The following is a 15,692-nucleotide window of genomic DNA, read 5'->3' on the forward strand; positions in this document are numbered from 1 at the left end:
AGTGCCCAACCAAATAAAAAAAACGTCTTCGCTGTATCTGAGCCATTAATGTAAAAATGTAAACCAGTCTGATGGATATATATATTTGTCTTCAAATGTTGCAACATCAAGGCAAGCTAAACGGGGAGGGAACTACCCCGAACAGTTGATTAAAAGAGAACAAAAATGGATTCATTTATTGGACTCTATGGTACCTAATGGCTTGAATGGAGTTGGTTCACCTGAAGGCATTCCGCTATGCTCTGACTGGCTACTCATTCCTGTATTCTGATTGGATAGTGTATCTTGCGCCAAAACCTTGAAAGTTTAAGTCCCAGGACTCTGTAAGTTTGGCGCACTCCCTGTAACCTGTCATCTTATATAGAGAAAGGTATGGGCGGCGACTGATATATATATATATATATATATATATTTTTTTTTTTTTTTTAAATGTTGATATGTCTTGATGCTACTGCCGGCCTTCTTCCGTTATGTTGGTCGTTTTGCCAAGTGGTTACTGTTTACATTTGTTTTTTACAGAATGATCTCTTAAATCGAACTATCCCTCCCGACGCAGCCAGCTTGGCGAAACACGGGGTCCGGGTCGGGGGACCCTTGTATTTTCATTGAAACTTTTATATGCAGCAGTGGAGTTGCCAGAATAAAGAATTGATTTTTTTAAATACAAAATCTGTGACCAACATAGAATCTGTTTGCAAGTTATAAGTACAGGCAACATAGCAAGGGCCGCTCGGACATTCTTTTTAAAGCAGAGCAGTGGTGGTGGTCAATAGGGTTGGGAGTAGGGCTGTGCTGTAGGCCGGGGGTTTAGTGTTCGCTGTGTGAACACGGCAAATGTTGCACGACAGAAACTGGGCGCCTTCTACCTTCAGGAAAGCATCAGCATCCGCCTTTCTTTCCAGCAACTGCTTTCAGCCATGAAAGAACAGCATTGCAGGGCATTCAAGCAATAAGGACTGAATGCATAGATCATTATCAGTGGGGAGTTATGAACCATCAAGTAAAGGCCAAGGATACACTTTCAGGTGCTCAAATAAACATTAACACTCCTGTCTGTTGTCTGAAACATTCCTTCTAACGTGCGGGTTCAGTCCTGAAAATCAGCAAGGACAATGGGCCAGGCAGGGTTTCGGTGCTGGCCAGTGCGAGAGCAGCTTAGGGATTGGTCAAGCTTGCCAGGTTCTTATGACCTGGATTGGCCACTGTTGGAAACAGGATGCTGGGCTTGATGGACCCTTGGTCTGACCCAGTATGGCATTTTCTTATGTTCTTATGCTTTCCATTGGGCTGGCCAGTGAGCTAGATAGACGCCTGTTTAAAGCAGGCAATGCCACTGTGCCAGGCCTCACATATATACTATATGCACCTATATCTATTTTATTTTTTTTAGTAACTTGTCTCGTTTATATAGTTTAAAAAAAGGAAAATGAGGGAACTGTTAGCCAGTTCAGGCTCACAGTGACATCTACTGTCCTTATACCTGAGGGCTGCTACTCTACTTCTGCCCTCAAACACACAGACCCCCTGCTTTTTTCCCTTTCAAAATCAGGACCCTCTTTCCCACTCAAAAAACCATCTTCCCCAGGCACCCAAACACCCTGATCCACGGACTTCTAGCAGAGGTTTTAGGAGCCAAAACAGTGACCAACTCCAAACACGCATGGGACGGACAGAAAAGGACTTTAGTGGCAGGGAAAGGATGTCTGGGCATTGGCATTGGTGTGGTACCCAGGCACAGAGTAGGCTGGGTGGACCAAGTGCTGTTTAGCTATGGCTCTCATCTATAAACCACTAGCATCTCATCCCATGGGAGGTAACGTGTGACAGTGATCCAAGCATAGCCGCCCCCTGGAGTTGGGGAGTGTCGTGACACGTTACAAATACCGATCCCATGGGAGGTAACGTGCGACACTGATCCGAGCGTGGCTGCTCCCTTGAGTTGGGGAGTGGTGTGACGCGTTACAAATACTGATCCGAGCGTGGCCACCCCCTGGAGTTGGGGAGTGGCGTGACGCGTTACAAATACTGATCCGAGCGTGGCCGCCCCCTGGAGTTGGGGAGTGGCATGACGCGTTACAAATACTGATCCGAGCGTGGCCGCCCCCTGGAGTTGGGGAGTGGCGTGACGCGTTACAAATACTGATCCGAGCATGGCCGCCCCCTGGAGTTGGGGAGTGGCATGACGCGTTACAAATACGGATCCCCTGGGAGGTAACGTGTGACACTCATCCGAGCGTGGCCGCGCCCTGGAGTTGGGGAGTGGCGTGACGCGTTACAAATACTGATCCGAGCGTGGCCGCTCCCTGGAGTTGGGGAGTGGCGTGACGCGTTACAAATACTGATCAGAGTGTGGCCGCCCCCTGGAGTTGGGGAGTGGCGTGACGCGTTACAAATACTGATCCGAGCGTGGCTGCCCACTGGAGTTGGGGAGTGGCATGACGCATTACAAATACCGATCCCAAGGGAGGTAACATGTGACACTGATCCGAGCGTGGCCGTCCCCTGGAGTTGGGGGGTGGCGTGACGCATCACAAATATTGTGGGGGGGGGGGCTGATGCTCAGCAACATCCCTGAGCACCCAGGTCCAAACAAAATCACTCCATTTTCACGTTGCAGGTGAAATTGTCTTTTGGGTTGTCCCGTGGCTGAATGGGCGCGCGTAACTCTCCCCATTGCAAAAAGAGGCTTAGCGTAGTGCGAGTCGTCGGCGGCCCAGTTGTACACAATTTTTTTTTTTTTTAAATTAACATTAGGCATGTAAGTTCATGCATCCCACTCCACCTATTTTCAGTCAAATTGCTGCTCGTTGTGAACTTACTCAAGTACTTTTTAGGTAGCTGAATATCCACTTGAGTTACTCATACACGTAAACCTCAATTATGCTTGGGAAGATTTACTGCCTAATGATTTCTGGGTGGAATAATTCATTGAGGCAGGGTTTGCTTGTTTTTTTTAAACCCTGCATTCATTCCAACCCCTGTGATCAGGGAAAACGTGAGAGCCAGCAGCACAGAACAAAATAATTTATTTGTTTAAGATACAAATGATTACAGCCTTGGCGGGACAGTGAAAAAAACGACATGGGCCCTGCTGGAACAGTAAACTCATGGGAACAATGGGTCAGCTCACTCCAGGGTGCACAGGGCAAGTCTAGCGGCCCGGGAACCCTCCTCCGGTGGGCTACCAGCACTAGGCTCTGTCATCAGAGGGGAACTGCACATGAAGAGTAGCCAGTGTTGTGGTGCAAGGGGATGGCCAATCTTGCAGGCTGTAGCAGGTGAGGGGCCCGGCTCAGTGAACACACTCTGAGCTTTGTAATCTACTCTGTAGTAAATGAGTTCGATTAAAAACAAAAAGGGGGAGGGAAGGTTTTGACCAGTAAACAGAACCAATATGAGCTCTCAGTGTCCACTCCGACACACAAAACCCGACGCTTCCTTGTTACATTGATTTTTTTGATTTTTTTTTAGCACTGGAGGGTCGTGGTAGCACTAAGTGGAATAGATCAGCATGATGCCTGTTTTTGAGATGTAAGAATAGAATGAAAGAGAATGGCCCGAGTCACTTCTGTGTCCCAAAAGTACCACTGCATTGCAGCCTAGAACCTCTACTCCTTTTCCTAGAACAAAACATGGAGGATTGTAAAGGCCAGACTGTAAAAAAAACTGAGGATTAAGGGAAAAAAAACAAAACCAGGACCAGCTTAGGCTGGGTTTTATGGCAGTGCCAGGCCTATCTTATGTGACCAATGCTCTAAAACTGTTTTCGAAAGCAAAGCTGTGATACAGTAAAATAGCTGATGGTGTCAAGACAACAGAGTAACAGGGTGTGTATGCAACAGGATAATGTAAAGTCATCACTAAGTGGATGCACAGTGTACATGAAGTATGCTCTCGGGAGAAGTGAGCATTCATCGTGAGTGCGATGTACACTGAATACACTGACAGAGGATGTTAGAATTCAGTGAGACCGATGTAATAAGACCTGCAGCAAAACAGGTACTAGTTAGGAGCGCGGGTTTTGATCAAGCGCAGCTGAAGCTGCCACTTCTGTGGGTGCCCAGAAAAGCGCCTAGCTACGCTGGCCACTCGGACGTCAAGACAGGCGCTCAGCTAGGTGGTTTTCAGGATGCTAACACAGGATCCCCGAGTCGGCGCTGATATTTAACTCATGCCTTGACCATAGTGGTAAAAAACGTGCACTAGCAGTGCGGCTCCCTGCATTGCCTATGATTAGCTAATCGCCTCCTTTGCATGCTGTTAGCATGCATTCGCGCAGGAAAAACCGCGGGTCAGTAAGCACGTTCGTACACGCTTTTTACCCCCCCCCCCTCGCACAAAACCCTTATTACATCCCCGTCTATGGCTTTGAGCGGGAAAGTGCTTACAGGCGCGCACAAACCCACAGCAGCTTCAGCGCGCCTTATTATATCAATCCCGGCGTGAGCACAGCGTTCACTGCTGGGAGAAGTCAGCACAAGCGCAATGGACACTACGTAAAAGCTGCCAGAAGTCAGTGCTCAGCGTGGACAGGATAAGACAGCGTTCAGTGCGAGCATAGCGTACGCTGCTGGGAGAAGACTGCATTCAGCGCATTGGCTGATAGGAAAAGTCAGGATGCAATATGAGCGTGGTGCACACGGTGGGGGCCGATGCAGTATCTGTGCACAGAAAAATAGGCACTCAACACTGAGCGCCCATGTTCCCAACACGCGCCCAGCCACCCCTCCTGGGTGCACGATGCAATATTTTAAATTACGGGTTGCGGAAAAAAAAAGGAGGCGCTAGGGAAAATTTGTGCATCCCTAGCACCTCCTCGGCATCGGGCTGCACAGGAGAGGTGGCTGTCAGCGGGTTAGGAAAAAGCAAAATTGCTTACCTTGTAATAGGTGTTATCCCAGGACAGCAGGATGTAGTCCTCACATATGGGTGATGTCACTGACGGAGCCCTATTGCGGGAAAACTTTCTGTCAAAGTTTCTAGAAACTTTTGACTGGCCTGGAGAGGCAACTGAGCATGCCCAACATGCCATGATATTCTCTGCCACTGGGGTCTCTCTCTAGTCTCATATGTAGCAATAAGCATGAGCAAAAAAATAAAATAATAAAATGTATCGGACCCAACTCCGCGGGGTGGCGGGTGGGTTTCGCGAGGACTACATCCTGCTGTCCTGGGATAACACCTATTACAAGGTAAACAATTTTGCTTTATCCCAGCACAAGCAGGATGCTAGTCCTCACATGTGGGTGATTAGCAAGCTAGAGGCTGAGTCATTTTGTAGTGAAGCAACAGTGAAATATTGTTAATGAAAATGAGGCAGCCGAAGATCACAGCAGGTCGGATGTGGAAGGAGTTGGGATTAAACTGGAAACAAGTTCTTTAAGACAGATTGTCTGTAGGCTGAATCTTGTTGTCCCTGTTTATCCAAACAGTAATGAGCTGCAAAGGTGTGAAGAGAACTCCATGTTGCTGCTTTACATATGTCAAGAATTGGCACTGAACGATAGTGCGCTACTGAGGTTGACATTGCTCTTACTGAATGCGCTTTTACTCGCCCCTAGAGAGGAAGGCCTGCTTTTTCATAGCAAAACTGTATGCAATCTGCTAGCCAATTGGATAGTGTATGTTTACCCACTGCTTTACCCGGTTTGTTTGGATCATAAGATACAAAGAGTTGAGTGGATTTTCTGTGGACTGCAGTGCGGTCTAAGTAAAAAGCCAGCGCACGCTTACAGTCCAATATATGTAAGGCCAGTTCACCTTGGTGTGAATGAGGCCTTGGAAAGAATGTGGGTAAAACTATGGATTGGTTCAAGTGGAATTCCGTAACTACCTTGGGGAGGAATTTTGGATGTGTACGGAGAACCACTCTGTCATGTAGGAATTTTGTATAGGGTGAGTACGTGATAAGTGCTTGTAACTCACTAACCCTTCTAGCCGATGTAATGGCTATGAGGAAGATAGTCTTCCATGTGAGAAATTTAAGATCACAGGAAGTCATGGGTTCAAAGGGAGAACGCATGAGTCTTGTTAAGATCAGATTCAGGTCCCATTCTGTGCCTGGTGGCCGAATTGGTGGTTTAAGTTGAGTTAAACCTCTCATAAACTTACTGACAAGAGGTGGTATGGATATTGGTGCATCTCCCATCTTATTATGGTAAGCTGAGATTGCACTTAGGTATACTCTAACAGATGAAGTCTGAAGACCAGAGTCTGAGAGATGACATAAGTAGTCAAGTAGAAAAGCTGTGGGGCAGGAGAAAGTATCAATGTTCTTTTGTCTGCACAACAAAGTAAACCTTTTCCATTTTGAAGAATAATTCTTTCGTATTGAAGGTTTACGTGAAGCTATAAGCACTTGAGATACATTGGTTGAAAGATTGAGTGGTTGTAAAATCAAGCTTTCAACATCCATGCTGTCAGGGATAGGGATTGAAGGTTGGGATGGCGCAACCGACCCTGATCCTGAGTTATGAGAGTGGGAGCTACACCCAGACGAATGGGATCCCTGATTGAGAGGTCTAGAAGTGTGGGAAACCATACTTGTCGAGGCCAATACGGGGCTATGAGTATCATGGACCCCTTGTCCTGTTGTAGCTTCACTAGAGTTTTGGTTATGAGCGGTATCGGAGGATACGCGTATAGAAGGCCTGAGTTCCAAGGGCGAGCAAAAGCATCCTTGGGTGGCTGGTTTTTCTGTTTGTGTAGAGAACAGAATTTGTCCACTTTGTGATTCAGGTGTGACGCAAAGAGGTCTATTGTTGGTTGTCCCCAACGTTGAACTATCCTAATCGCTACTGAGGGATCCAGGGACCATTCGTGTGGTTGGAACTGATGACTGAGTCGATCTGCCACTACGTTGTGAATACCTGCCAGATAAGTGGCCCTCAGAAACATTGAGTGTGTCAGGGCCCACATTGATCTGTGCAGCTTCCTGATAAAGGAGATATGAGCCCGTACCTCCCTGTTTGTTGATGTACCACATGGCTACTGTGTTGTCCGTTTGGATCAGAACAGTCTTGTGTGAAAGGCAGTCCTTGAACGTATGCAGAGCATAACGTATAGCTCGAAGTTCCAGGAAATTTATTTGAAATGTTGCTTTGAGTTTTGTCCAAGTACCCTGGGTTTGGAGATTGTCTATGTGAGCTCCCCAACCCAAGGTGGATGCATCTGTAGTTAAAGTTATCTATGGGACTGGTTGCTGGAAGGGAAGGCCCTTGCGCAAATTGTCCTTGTTCGCCCACCAAAGTAGAGATGAACGTAATCGGTGGGTTACTTGAATTGGAGAATGCAGTGGTTGAATGGCTTGGATCCATTGAAATCTTAATGTCCATTGGGTTACCCTCATGGCAAGCCTTGCCATGGGAGTGACATGAACTGTGGAGGCCATGTGGCCTAGTAAGGTTAGAAACTGATGAGCTGTTGCTTGTTTCTTGGAATGGATCGAGTTTGCCAGTAGGGAAAGTGTTTTTGCTCGATTGTCGGGTAGAAAAGCCTTTGAGAGGATGGTGTTCAATTCTGCTCTGAGGAATTGAAGCAGGTGAGACGGAGTAAGATGGGACTTTTGATAATTGATGAGAAAGCCCATGGAGTGAAGTAGAGTAATTGTGTGACTGAGAGAAGCCAGAGCTCCTTGTTGAGATTGACTTCTGATGAGCCAGTCGTCTAAGTAGGGAAAGACATGGACACTTTCTTTGTGCAAGTGTGCTGCTATTACTGCCAGACATTTGGTCAATACTCTGGGAGCAGAGGCAAGTCCGAATAGCAGTACTCTGTATTGGAAATGCTGATGACCCACCATGAAGTGCAGATATTTGCGATGAGGAGGGAATATTGGAATGTGAGCATAAGCGTCTTGAAGATCCAAAGAACAAAGCCAATTTCCTGTTTGAAGAAGTGGAAGCATGGTGCCTAGAGACACCATCCTGAATTTTTCTTTTTTCAGAAACTTGTTGAGATTTCTGAGGTCTAGGATAGGATGTAGGCCTCCGGTTTTCTTTGGAATAAGGAAATAGCGGGAATAGAATCCTCTTCCAGGGGACTGGCTCCACAGCCCTGGCTTTCAGAAGGGTGGATAATTCTACTTGTAATTGAATTATGTGATTTTCGCTGAGAGAAAGAGGTCTCGGAGGAGAATCTGTTGGAATTGAGAGGAAATTGAGTTGGTAACCTCGAGATATTATTGCCAGAACCCACTGGTCAGTTGTTATTCGAACCCAATGGTTGTAAAAGGAGGATACTCGACCTCCGACCGGAAACTCTGGATGAGGATTGGAGAGATGGCTGTGTTCTCTGGACATGGCCTCAAAAGCCAGCAGTCGGACCAGTCTGTGGTGGAGGCTGAGGCCTGGATGGTCTAGGCTGAGTCCTTTGTTGTGGCCTAGAAGACCTGCTCCTAGATGTAGGGGGGTATTAACTTCTCTGTCTATAGCAAGGTCTTCTGGAATCCTTCCTTTGAGGCCTACGAATTGGCTGCGTAGGTGGATCTTGAGGGATCGCTGACAGTTGTCTCAGGGTTTCAGTATGCTCTTTTAATTGAGCAACTGCATCCTGTACCTTAGATCCGAAAAGATTATAACCAAGACATGGGAGATCTACTAACTTGTCCTGGACTTCAGGCCTGAGGTCCGAGGCTTTAAGCCATGCCCAACGTCTGGCACCGATACCTGATGCAACCACTCTGGAAGCTGTCTCGAAACCATCATAGGCCACACGGACCTCGTGTTTGCCTGCTTCCAGCCCTTTATGAATAATCATTTGGGCTGCTTCCTGATGCTGTGATGGAAGTGATGGAATAAAGTCCTGCATTTGCTTCCATAAATTTCTTTGGTACTGGGTCATGTACAATTGATACGAAGATATCCTGGAATTTAACATGGCCCCTTGGAAGACTTTCCATCCCAGGGAATCTAAAAATCTGTGATCTTTACCTGGGGGATTTGAAGAATGTGGTCTAATTCTCTTGGATTTTTCTGTGCAGATTCTACCACTACTGACTGGTGAGGCAGCTGTGATTTTTGGTAGCCAGGGGCAGACTGCACCAAATATGTAGTGTCCATTCTCTTGTTAACAGCTGGCACTGAGCAGGGATATTCCCAAATCCGATGTTGTAATTGTAAAAGGACATCATGGACTGGTACAGCTACCACTTGTTTTGGGTGGTCCACAAACTGAAGAACCTCCAGTGTTTGCTGCCTGACGTCCTGCTCTGTGACCAAAGTGAATGGAATGGTGTCAGCCATTTCCTGGACAAAGGTTGTGAATGTGAAATCTTCCAGTGGAGATTTTTTCCTTGGATCCGGTGGTGAAGGATCCGACATGAAGGCCTCAGATGAGGTATCTGAGTGTGTATCACTCCAAGTGTCATATGGATCCTGTTCAGGTGGAGAAATTATGGATATTCTAGGCGGTCTAGGAATCCCTGAAGGACCTGGTTGTGGATCTTCCAAGGGTGGCTCCTCCGGGTGGTCTTTCCCAGGTTTGGGAGGAAGAGTACCGACCACTTCATCGAATATCTTCATTAGAAGATGGTGGAGTGCCATTTCTGGGTGTTCTGGGTCCCCGGGAGAGAGTGGCATCGATGGTGACAGCGTTGGAATCGATGGCATCGGTATCTTCGGTTGTTGTGCCGGTGTTACCTTGACTGGAATCTGTGGTGGTACCGGCATCGACGGAATCGTCGGCATCGGTATTGTCATCGGCCTCGGTGCAATCACCGGTATCGGTGAGGGCACTAGCATCGGCGAAGTCGCTGGAGTAGGTGTGTGTTCTTTCACGGCCTGGAGCACTGCTTGTCTAATAAAATTGGACAATTCCTGCTATACAGCTGGTGCAGGCAGAGCAGCTGTATGTGGTGGCAGTGTAGGCGTCGATATCCCATCCGCAGATCCCTGTGGAGGTTCGATCGATGCAGGTATAGGCCCCGGCGCCGAAGGTAGCGGAGTTTCCTGAGGTTTTTGCTGTTTAGCGGTCGGTTCCTCCGGGGAGAGGGGTGTCGCGGGAGTCGATGTGTGTTGATGTCTGTGGCGATGTTTTGGACAATGCTCGACTACTGACCTTATTGATGCCGTCGACGTCGATGGATGATCTCCCGATCCCTCCAGACGTTTTTTTCAACAAAATTTGCTTCGTAACCCCCACCGGAGACGACTTCGTTGATGTTGAAGGAGAAGGAAGGAGCTGCAGATGAAAAAGATGTTCCATCTTCTCCTGTCGAAGTTTTCTTCCTTTAGGAGTCATCTCTGCACATTGAGGGCAGGATGAAACGTCATGTTTGTCTCCCAAACAGATAACACACTCTAGGTGTGGATCTGTTATGGACATTGTTCTGTTACAAACCGGACATTTTTTAAATCCGGAAGCCATTTTATGTCGACAGCCGTTGATGAAAAAATGTGAAAAGAAAATGAGAAAGGTTTTTACTAAGAGTAAAAACGAGACTGAGTTTACTCACCGGCCGGTGGAAAACTGAGAGAGAGAATCTCCTATGGGAGAAAACTGGTGACTTTTCAGTCAGAAATATTGTGAGGAAAAACTCACAAGGCTCCTAAAGACTAGAGAGAGAACCCTGTGGCTGAGAATATCATGGCATGCTGGGCATGCTCAGTGGCCTCACAGGGCCAGTCAAAAGTTTCTAGAAACTTTGACAGAAAGTTTTCCCGCAATAGGGCTCCGTCAGTGACGTCACCCACATGTGAGGACTAGCATCCTGCTTGTCCTGGGATAACGGACGCTCAATCGACGAGCGTCCATTTTCTCCCCCTACCAGCACAGAAGTGCACAAGAGACACGGCCTGCAACGTGTAGTTTATGTATAAATATTGGGTGTCTAGAATTTATTTTCCCCCGTAAAACTTTTTTTTTTTTTTAACGAAATCTTTATTTGGCTCCTCCTACTTAGTACCGCTATGAGACTATTAAGAGGAATCACAGAAAGCCGGACTTTTTTTTTCAATGTGCTAGCGTAAAATGTGCCGTGTTGCAATGGGTATTCTGGTCGCGCGGGAAATTGCATCGCAAGGTTTAGTTAATAGCCTCATCTACATGGAATTTACATATGATGCGTGCTATTAGCTACGCGGTGATTTGGACGCATGTTCTGGCTGCGTTAATCCCCTTATGGCATTGCGTGTTAAACTGTGCGCAAGCCACCGTGCATGGTACTGCATCGGCCCCTCTGTATGCTGCGGAGAGAAAACAGCATTCAGTGTGCATGATAGAGACAGCCAAGTAGCACCATGGTTTTGGTAAGTCATATAACACAGACGAGTCAGGATAAGTATCTATGTCATTTTGACAAAATAAAAACTGGACATTATGAGACATAAAATCTACAGAATCATTTTCAATAAATAGTTCACAGCTTATAAAATCTCTTTTCCAACATACATATATATATATATATATATATTCACACACACACACACACACGCATTTCTGCGGTTTTCTTTTTTTGTACAGAAAATAAATGTTCTTTATCCTGCAAAATTCACTTGCGGCTTTCTAGAACCCAGGAGTCTGTTCCCTGCACACAATACATTCAAGACTCTGAGCTTGGCGTCTTCCCGCTACAAAGGACCCGTCTTTTCTCATGATGCAGGGCTGGAATGAATCACTTATTCGGCAAAGTCAAGCCGAAGAACGCTTAGGGATAGTACAGGATAAAATATTTTTCTCTTCTTTACTTGCATTAAAGCCTCTTATTTATTTATTTGTTTTGGTAAAAATTTCCCCTCTCGGCCCAAGGGACTTAAAAAAGTCAAAGCAGACGCCACTTTTTGTGAGGTCAGGGATAGCCTCAATGGAGAAAGTTGCTTTGCTGACGGGAGCTCAGCTCTAACCTGGATTCCTCCAGCTGATTGTTGCGCCTCTGTGATTTATGTCCTTATTTTCTGTTTTGTGGAGGAGAAATGTTTGGCCAAGAAGTGAATGTCCCCTTCACACACCTGTCATGCGGTGGGGCAGTGACTGTGTCAAGGGGTAGAGTGTTCCCATACCCCGCCTGCCTTGCGGCAGCAGAAAGCTGGCTGGGTGGGTCTGGGGCTTCAGTTTATTCTCTCCAGCCTCTTTCCCCCAGGTTATCACATAGCGCTTGTGACAGGGGGATCCTGTGAAGTCCTCCTCTCCTGCCTCTGCATTAATCTCCCACTAGCAGCTCCAGAAAGAAAGGAGGTGTAAGTCATCCTCCAAAAATAAAAAAATCTTTTTTCTTCTCTTTCTTGGAAAACAAATGGCCTATGGCTTTTCTCCTACCCTCTGACCATGGGGAAAAAGTTTGGTGAACCAGGCCCTAAGTGTTTAATTATTCTGACGTCCAGGCAGCAGACGACTGCTGTCAAAATTTCAATGCATGGGGGACTTTTGGACAGGGCGATCCCTCTCCCTGCAAACCCCCCCCCCCCAACAAAAAACAACCCAAGTCGGGGAAAAAGAATAAAATACACTCGAGTTTTGTATTCCATATTCAGCCCACAGGCAGCAAGGGAAAGTTATTAAATACTGAGGGGTCTCCTGTTCCTCCACCTGATCCTCACGCTGGCACCCTGGTATCTCATCAACAAGGATGATCCCCCAGCCCTCCCCTTCTTCAGCTGTGTCTCAGCAGCCCAGCTCTGGCTAATTCTCACGTTATCCACGTACGTACCCGGATCAGTCCAGACTCCTGGGTTGTGCCTCCCCTCCAGCAGATGGAGACAGAGAAAGTTTTACTGACACTGCCACTTAAGACCAGGTGCCACCTGCAGTCCCTCGGTATTTCTCTGTCTCCAGCAGATGGTGGAGGTGCAAAACCTGCAGTCTGTATTAAAAAAAAAAAAAAAAAAGAGGTAGGACAGGAAAGATTTGGTGATTCCTCCCAGGAGGTTGGTAGGTCCTGTTGGAGCCATCCTTCCTGGTCTTGAAGTGGACAAGCAAGGGAAAAGTTCATTGTAACTTTTGCCTCTGGCATCTTCTTCGATATTGTTAATCCCCATTCCATGTAAACCGATTTGATATGATTGTATCATGAAAGTCTGTATATAAAAGGTATAAATAATAAAAAAAATAAATAAGGGGGTTGGGAGACCCTTAGTTTTGCTCGGTCTTTCGTCGACGGAGGCTGAAAGATGGTGGAACATGTTCAGAAGGGAAACTGGAGCCTGCTGCCAGTTCTTCAGTGCGGGGAAGTATTTCTTTCCATTTGATTAAAGTTTACCAAAAAAAAGGGGTGAAGTGGAGCAAAGTTATTTTTTGCTGCCTTCCTGCAGCTTGGTGGCAGTGCGGGGCTGATGCTAGTGAGGGCTCAGCTTTCCCCGGGTTCTGGTAATTTTATTCCCTCGGGCGACAGTCTGCCGCGAGCAGATGCTCAGCGGCATGCCACGCAGCAGCAAATGCGCGGCTCTCCCGGAACGACCTCTGTTCCCGCTGCCTCTCTGGGGGGAGAGGCCAGTTCGGGATCACTCATGGTGGGGGGGGGTGTTCAATTGGCAGCGTGGGTCTGAAAGGGCCCTGGCCGCGCCACGGGAAGTGTCAGATCCGTTCCCTGTCAGCACGGGAGCAGTGGCCACCTTGGCTTCCTTTGTGGCTGCTACAGAGGCCGCAGAGGGAGAGAGGGATTTCCCTCCACCACTGTCTCCAGACAATCCGAGCCCCGTGGAGGCCCAAGGGGGTTATTCGGGGGTGGAAGATAACCTCCTGGGGGAGGGTTGAGATGATTCTTCCTTCTTTTCAGCAGATTTTGTGCTTTTATTGCACAAGGTTTATTTAAGCCCGGAAAGCTGTGGGGCGGCAGGAGTCCAAGCCTGAGGTTTTGTCTCTGTCCAAGAAGAGATCTAGGATCTCAGGGTCTACAGGAGCTACCAGGTTTCGGTGAGCCCTTGGGGTGGCCTTGCAGGTTTCCATGGCAGACGATCTTTTGGATGGTTCTGAGGTCGGGGCGCTGGCAGGATCGGGGCCTCCTGAGGAGCATCCCTCCCTGGTGGGGGGGGGGGGGGGGGTTTGGACCTCATTAGTAAATCCTTCAGGACAATGACGTTGGCAGTCTCGGCCAGGAGACTCCTTTGACTGAGGAACTGGTCAGCGGATGTTTCCTCCAAGTCCAAGTTAGGAGCGTTGCCCTGTAAGGGGAAGTTACTCTTTGGAGAGGATCTGGAGAAGCTGATAAAGCATCTGGGAGAGAATAAGGTTCACAAGTTACCCGAGGACAAACCTAAAGGGACAAGGAATTCTTCTTCTGGATGCTCTCGGTTTTGAGGGAACAGGCAGTTTTGGCAAGGGAGGTCTTCAGGAGCAGCCCAGAGAGAGACTTCAGGGAGGCAGCAGTCCTGGAACAAATCCTTTCGAGGCTGGAAGCCAAACAGGGATGGCTCTGGCCAGGGGGACCCTGGAGCCAAATCCTTACAATGAAGAGAGAGGCAGGTCCACTCCTCCATCCCAGTTGTAGGGGGGTCGGGTTGACTCTTTTTTATGAGGATTGGGCCAGTGGGCCTTAAGTGTGGTAAAGCAAGGTCATGCTTTAGAATTTGCTCATCTGCTAAGGGGCCTGTTGCGCCTCCGTAGAAAAGAGACGGGTGGTGCAACAGACTCTCGATCATCTACAGATGCTGGGAGCCGTTGTTCCCGTCCCCTTGGAGGAGCAAGGAACAGGACATTACTCCATTTATTTCAAGGTTCCAAAGAAGGAAGGGACTTTTCGTCCAATTCTGGATTTCAAGAAAGTAAACATGGCTCTCAAGCTTCCTCATTTTCGTATGGAAATTCTCTGCTCAGTCATTGCAGAAGTGCGCAAGGGGGAGTTTCTGGTGTCTCTGGATCTGACCGAGGCATACTTGCACATAGGAATTCAGCCCGACCATCAGAGATTTCTATGCTTCAAAATCCTTGGCATGCATTTTCAATTTTGCGCTCTGCCGTTCGGCCTGGCAACGGCTCCATGGACTTTCACATAGAAACATAGAAATGACGGCAGAAGAAGACCAAACGGCCCATCTAGTCTGCCCAGCAAGCTTCACACATTTTTTCTCTCATACTTATCTGTTTCTCTTAGCTCTTGGTTCTATTTCCCTTCCACCCCCACCAAAGTGACGGTGGTGGTGGCGGTGCTGGTGCACTCGTATCTGGACGACTGGCTCATTCAGGCAAAGTCGAAGGTCCACTGCAGACAAGCAGTGGACCTGGTGCTGTAGCACTTGCGATCACTCAGTTGGATTGTGAATTGGTTCAAGAGTCATCTCGTCCCATCTCAAGTGTTGGAATTTCTAGGAGCATGCTTCGATACCAAGCTGGGGAAGGTTTTCCTTACAGCGGTGCACATTGTCAAGTTGCAATCTCAAGTTCGCAGATTGTTAGAGAGCCAGGTGCCCAGGGTCTGGGATTACCTACAGGTTTCTCAGCTCCATGGCGTCCATGTTGGAACTAATGCCTTGGACATTTGCTCATATGAGGCCTCTGCAGGCGGTGTTACTTTCCCGGTGGGATCCATTGTCGGAGCAGTTTCAGCTTCCACTGCTGCTTATGGAGTCAGCCAGATCCAGTCTCTCGTGGTGGCTTGGTCGGGATCACTTGTGTCTAGGGGGTGGACTTGTAAGTTCCGAAGTGGACAGTGGTTGCTACAGACACCTGCCTCTCTAGTTGGGGAGCTGTCTGCTAAGATCAATTGATGCAAGGCCAGTTGTCAGTGAAAGAAGTATCATGGTCTATCAGTCATTTAGAGACGA

The sequence above is a fragment of the Rhinatrema bivittatum genome, chromosome 16 (assembly GCF_901001135.1).
Source record: "Rhinatrema bivittatum chromosome 16, aRhiBiv1.1, whole genome shotgun sequence".
Taxonomy (NCBI): Eukaryota; Metazoa; Chordata; class Amphibia; order Gymnophiona; family Rhinatrematidae; genus Rhinatrema; species Rhinatrema bivittatum.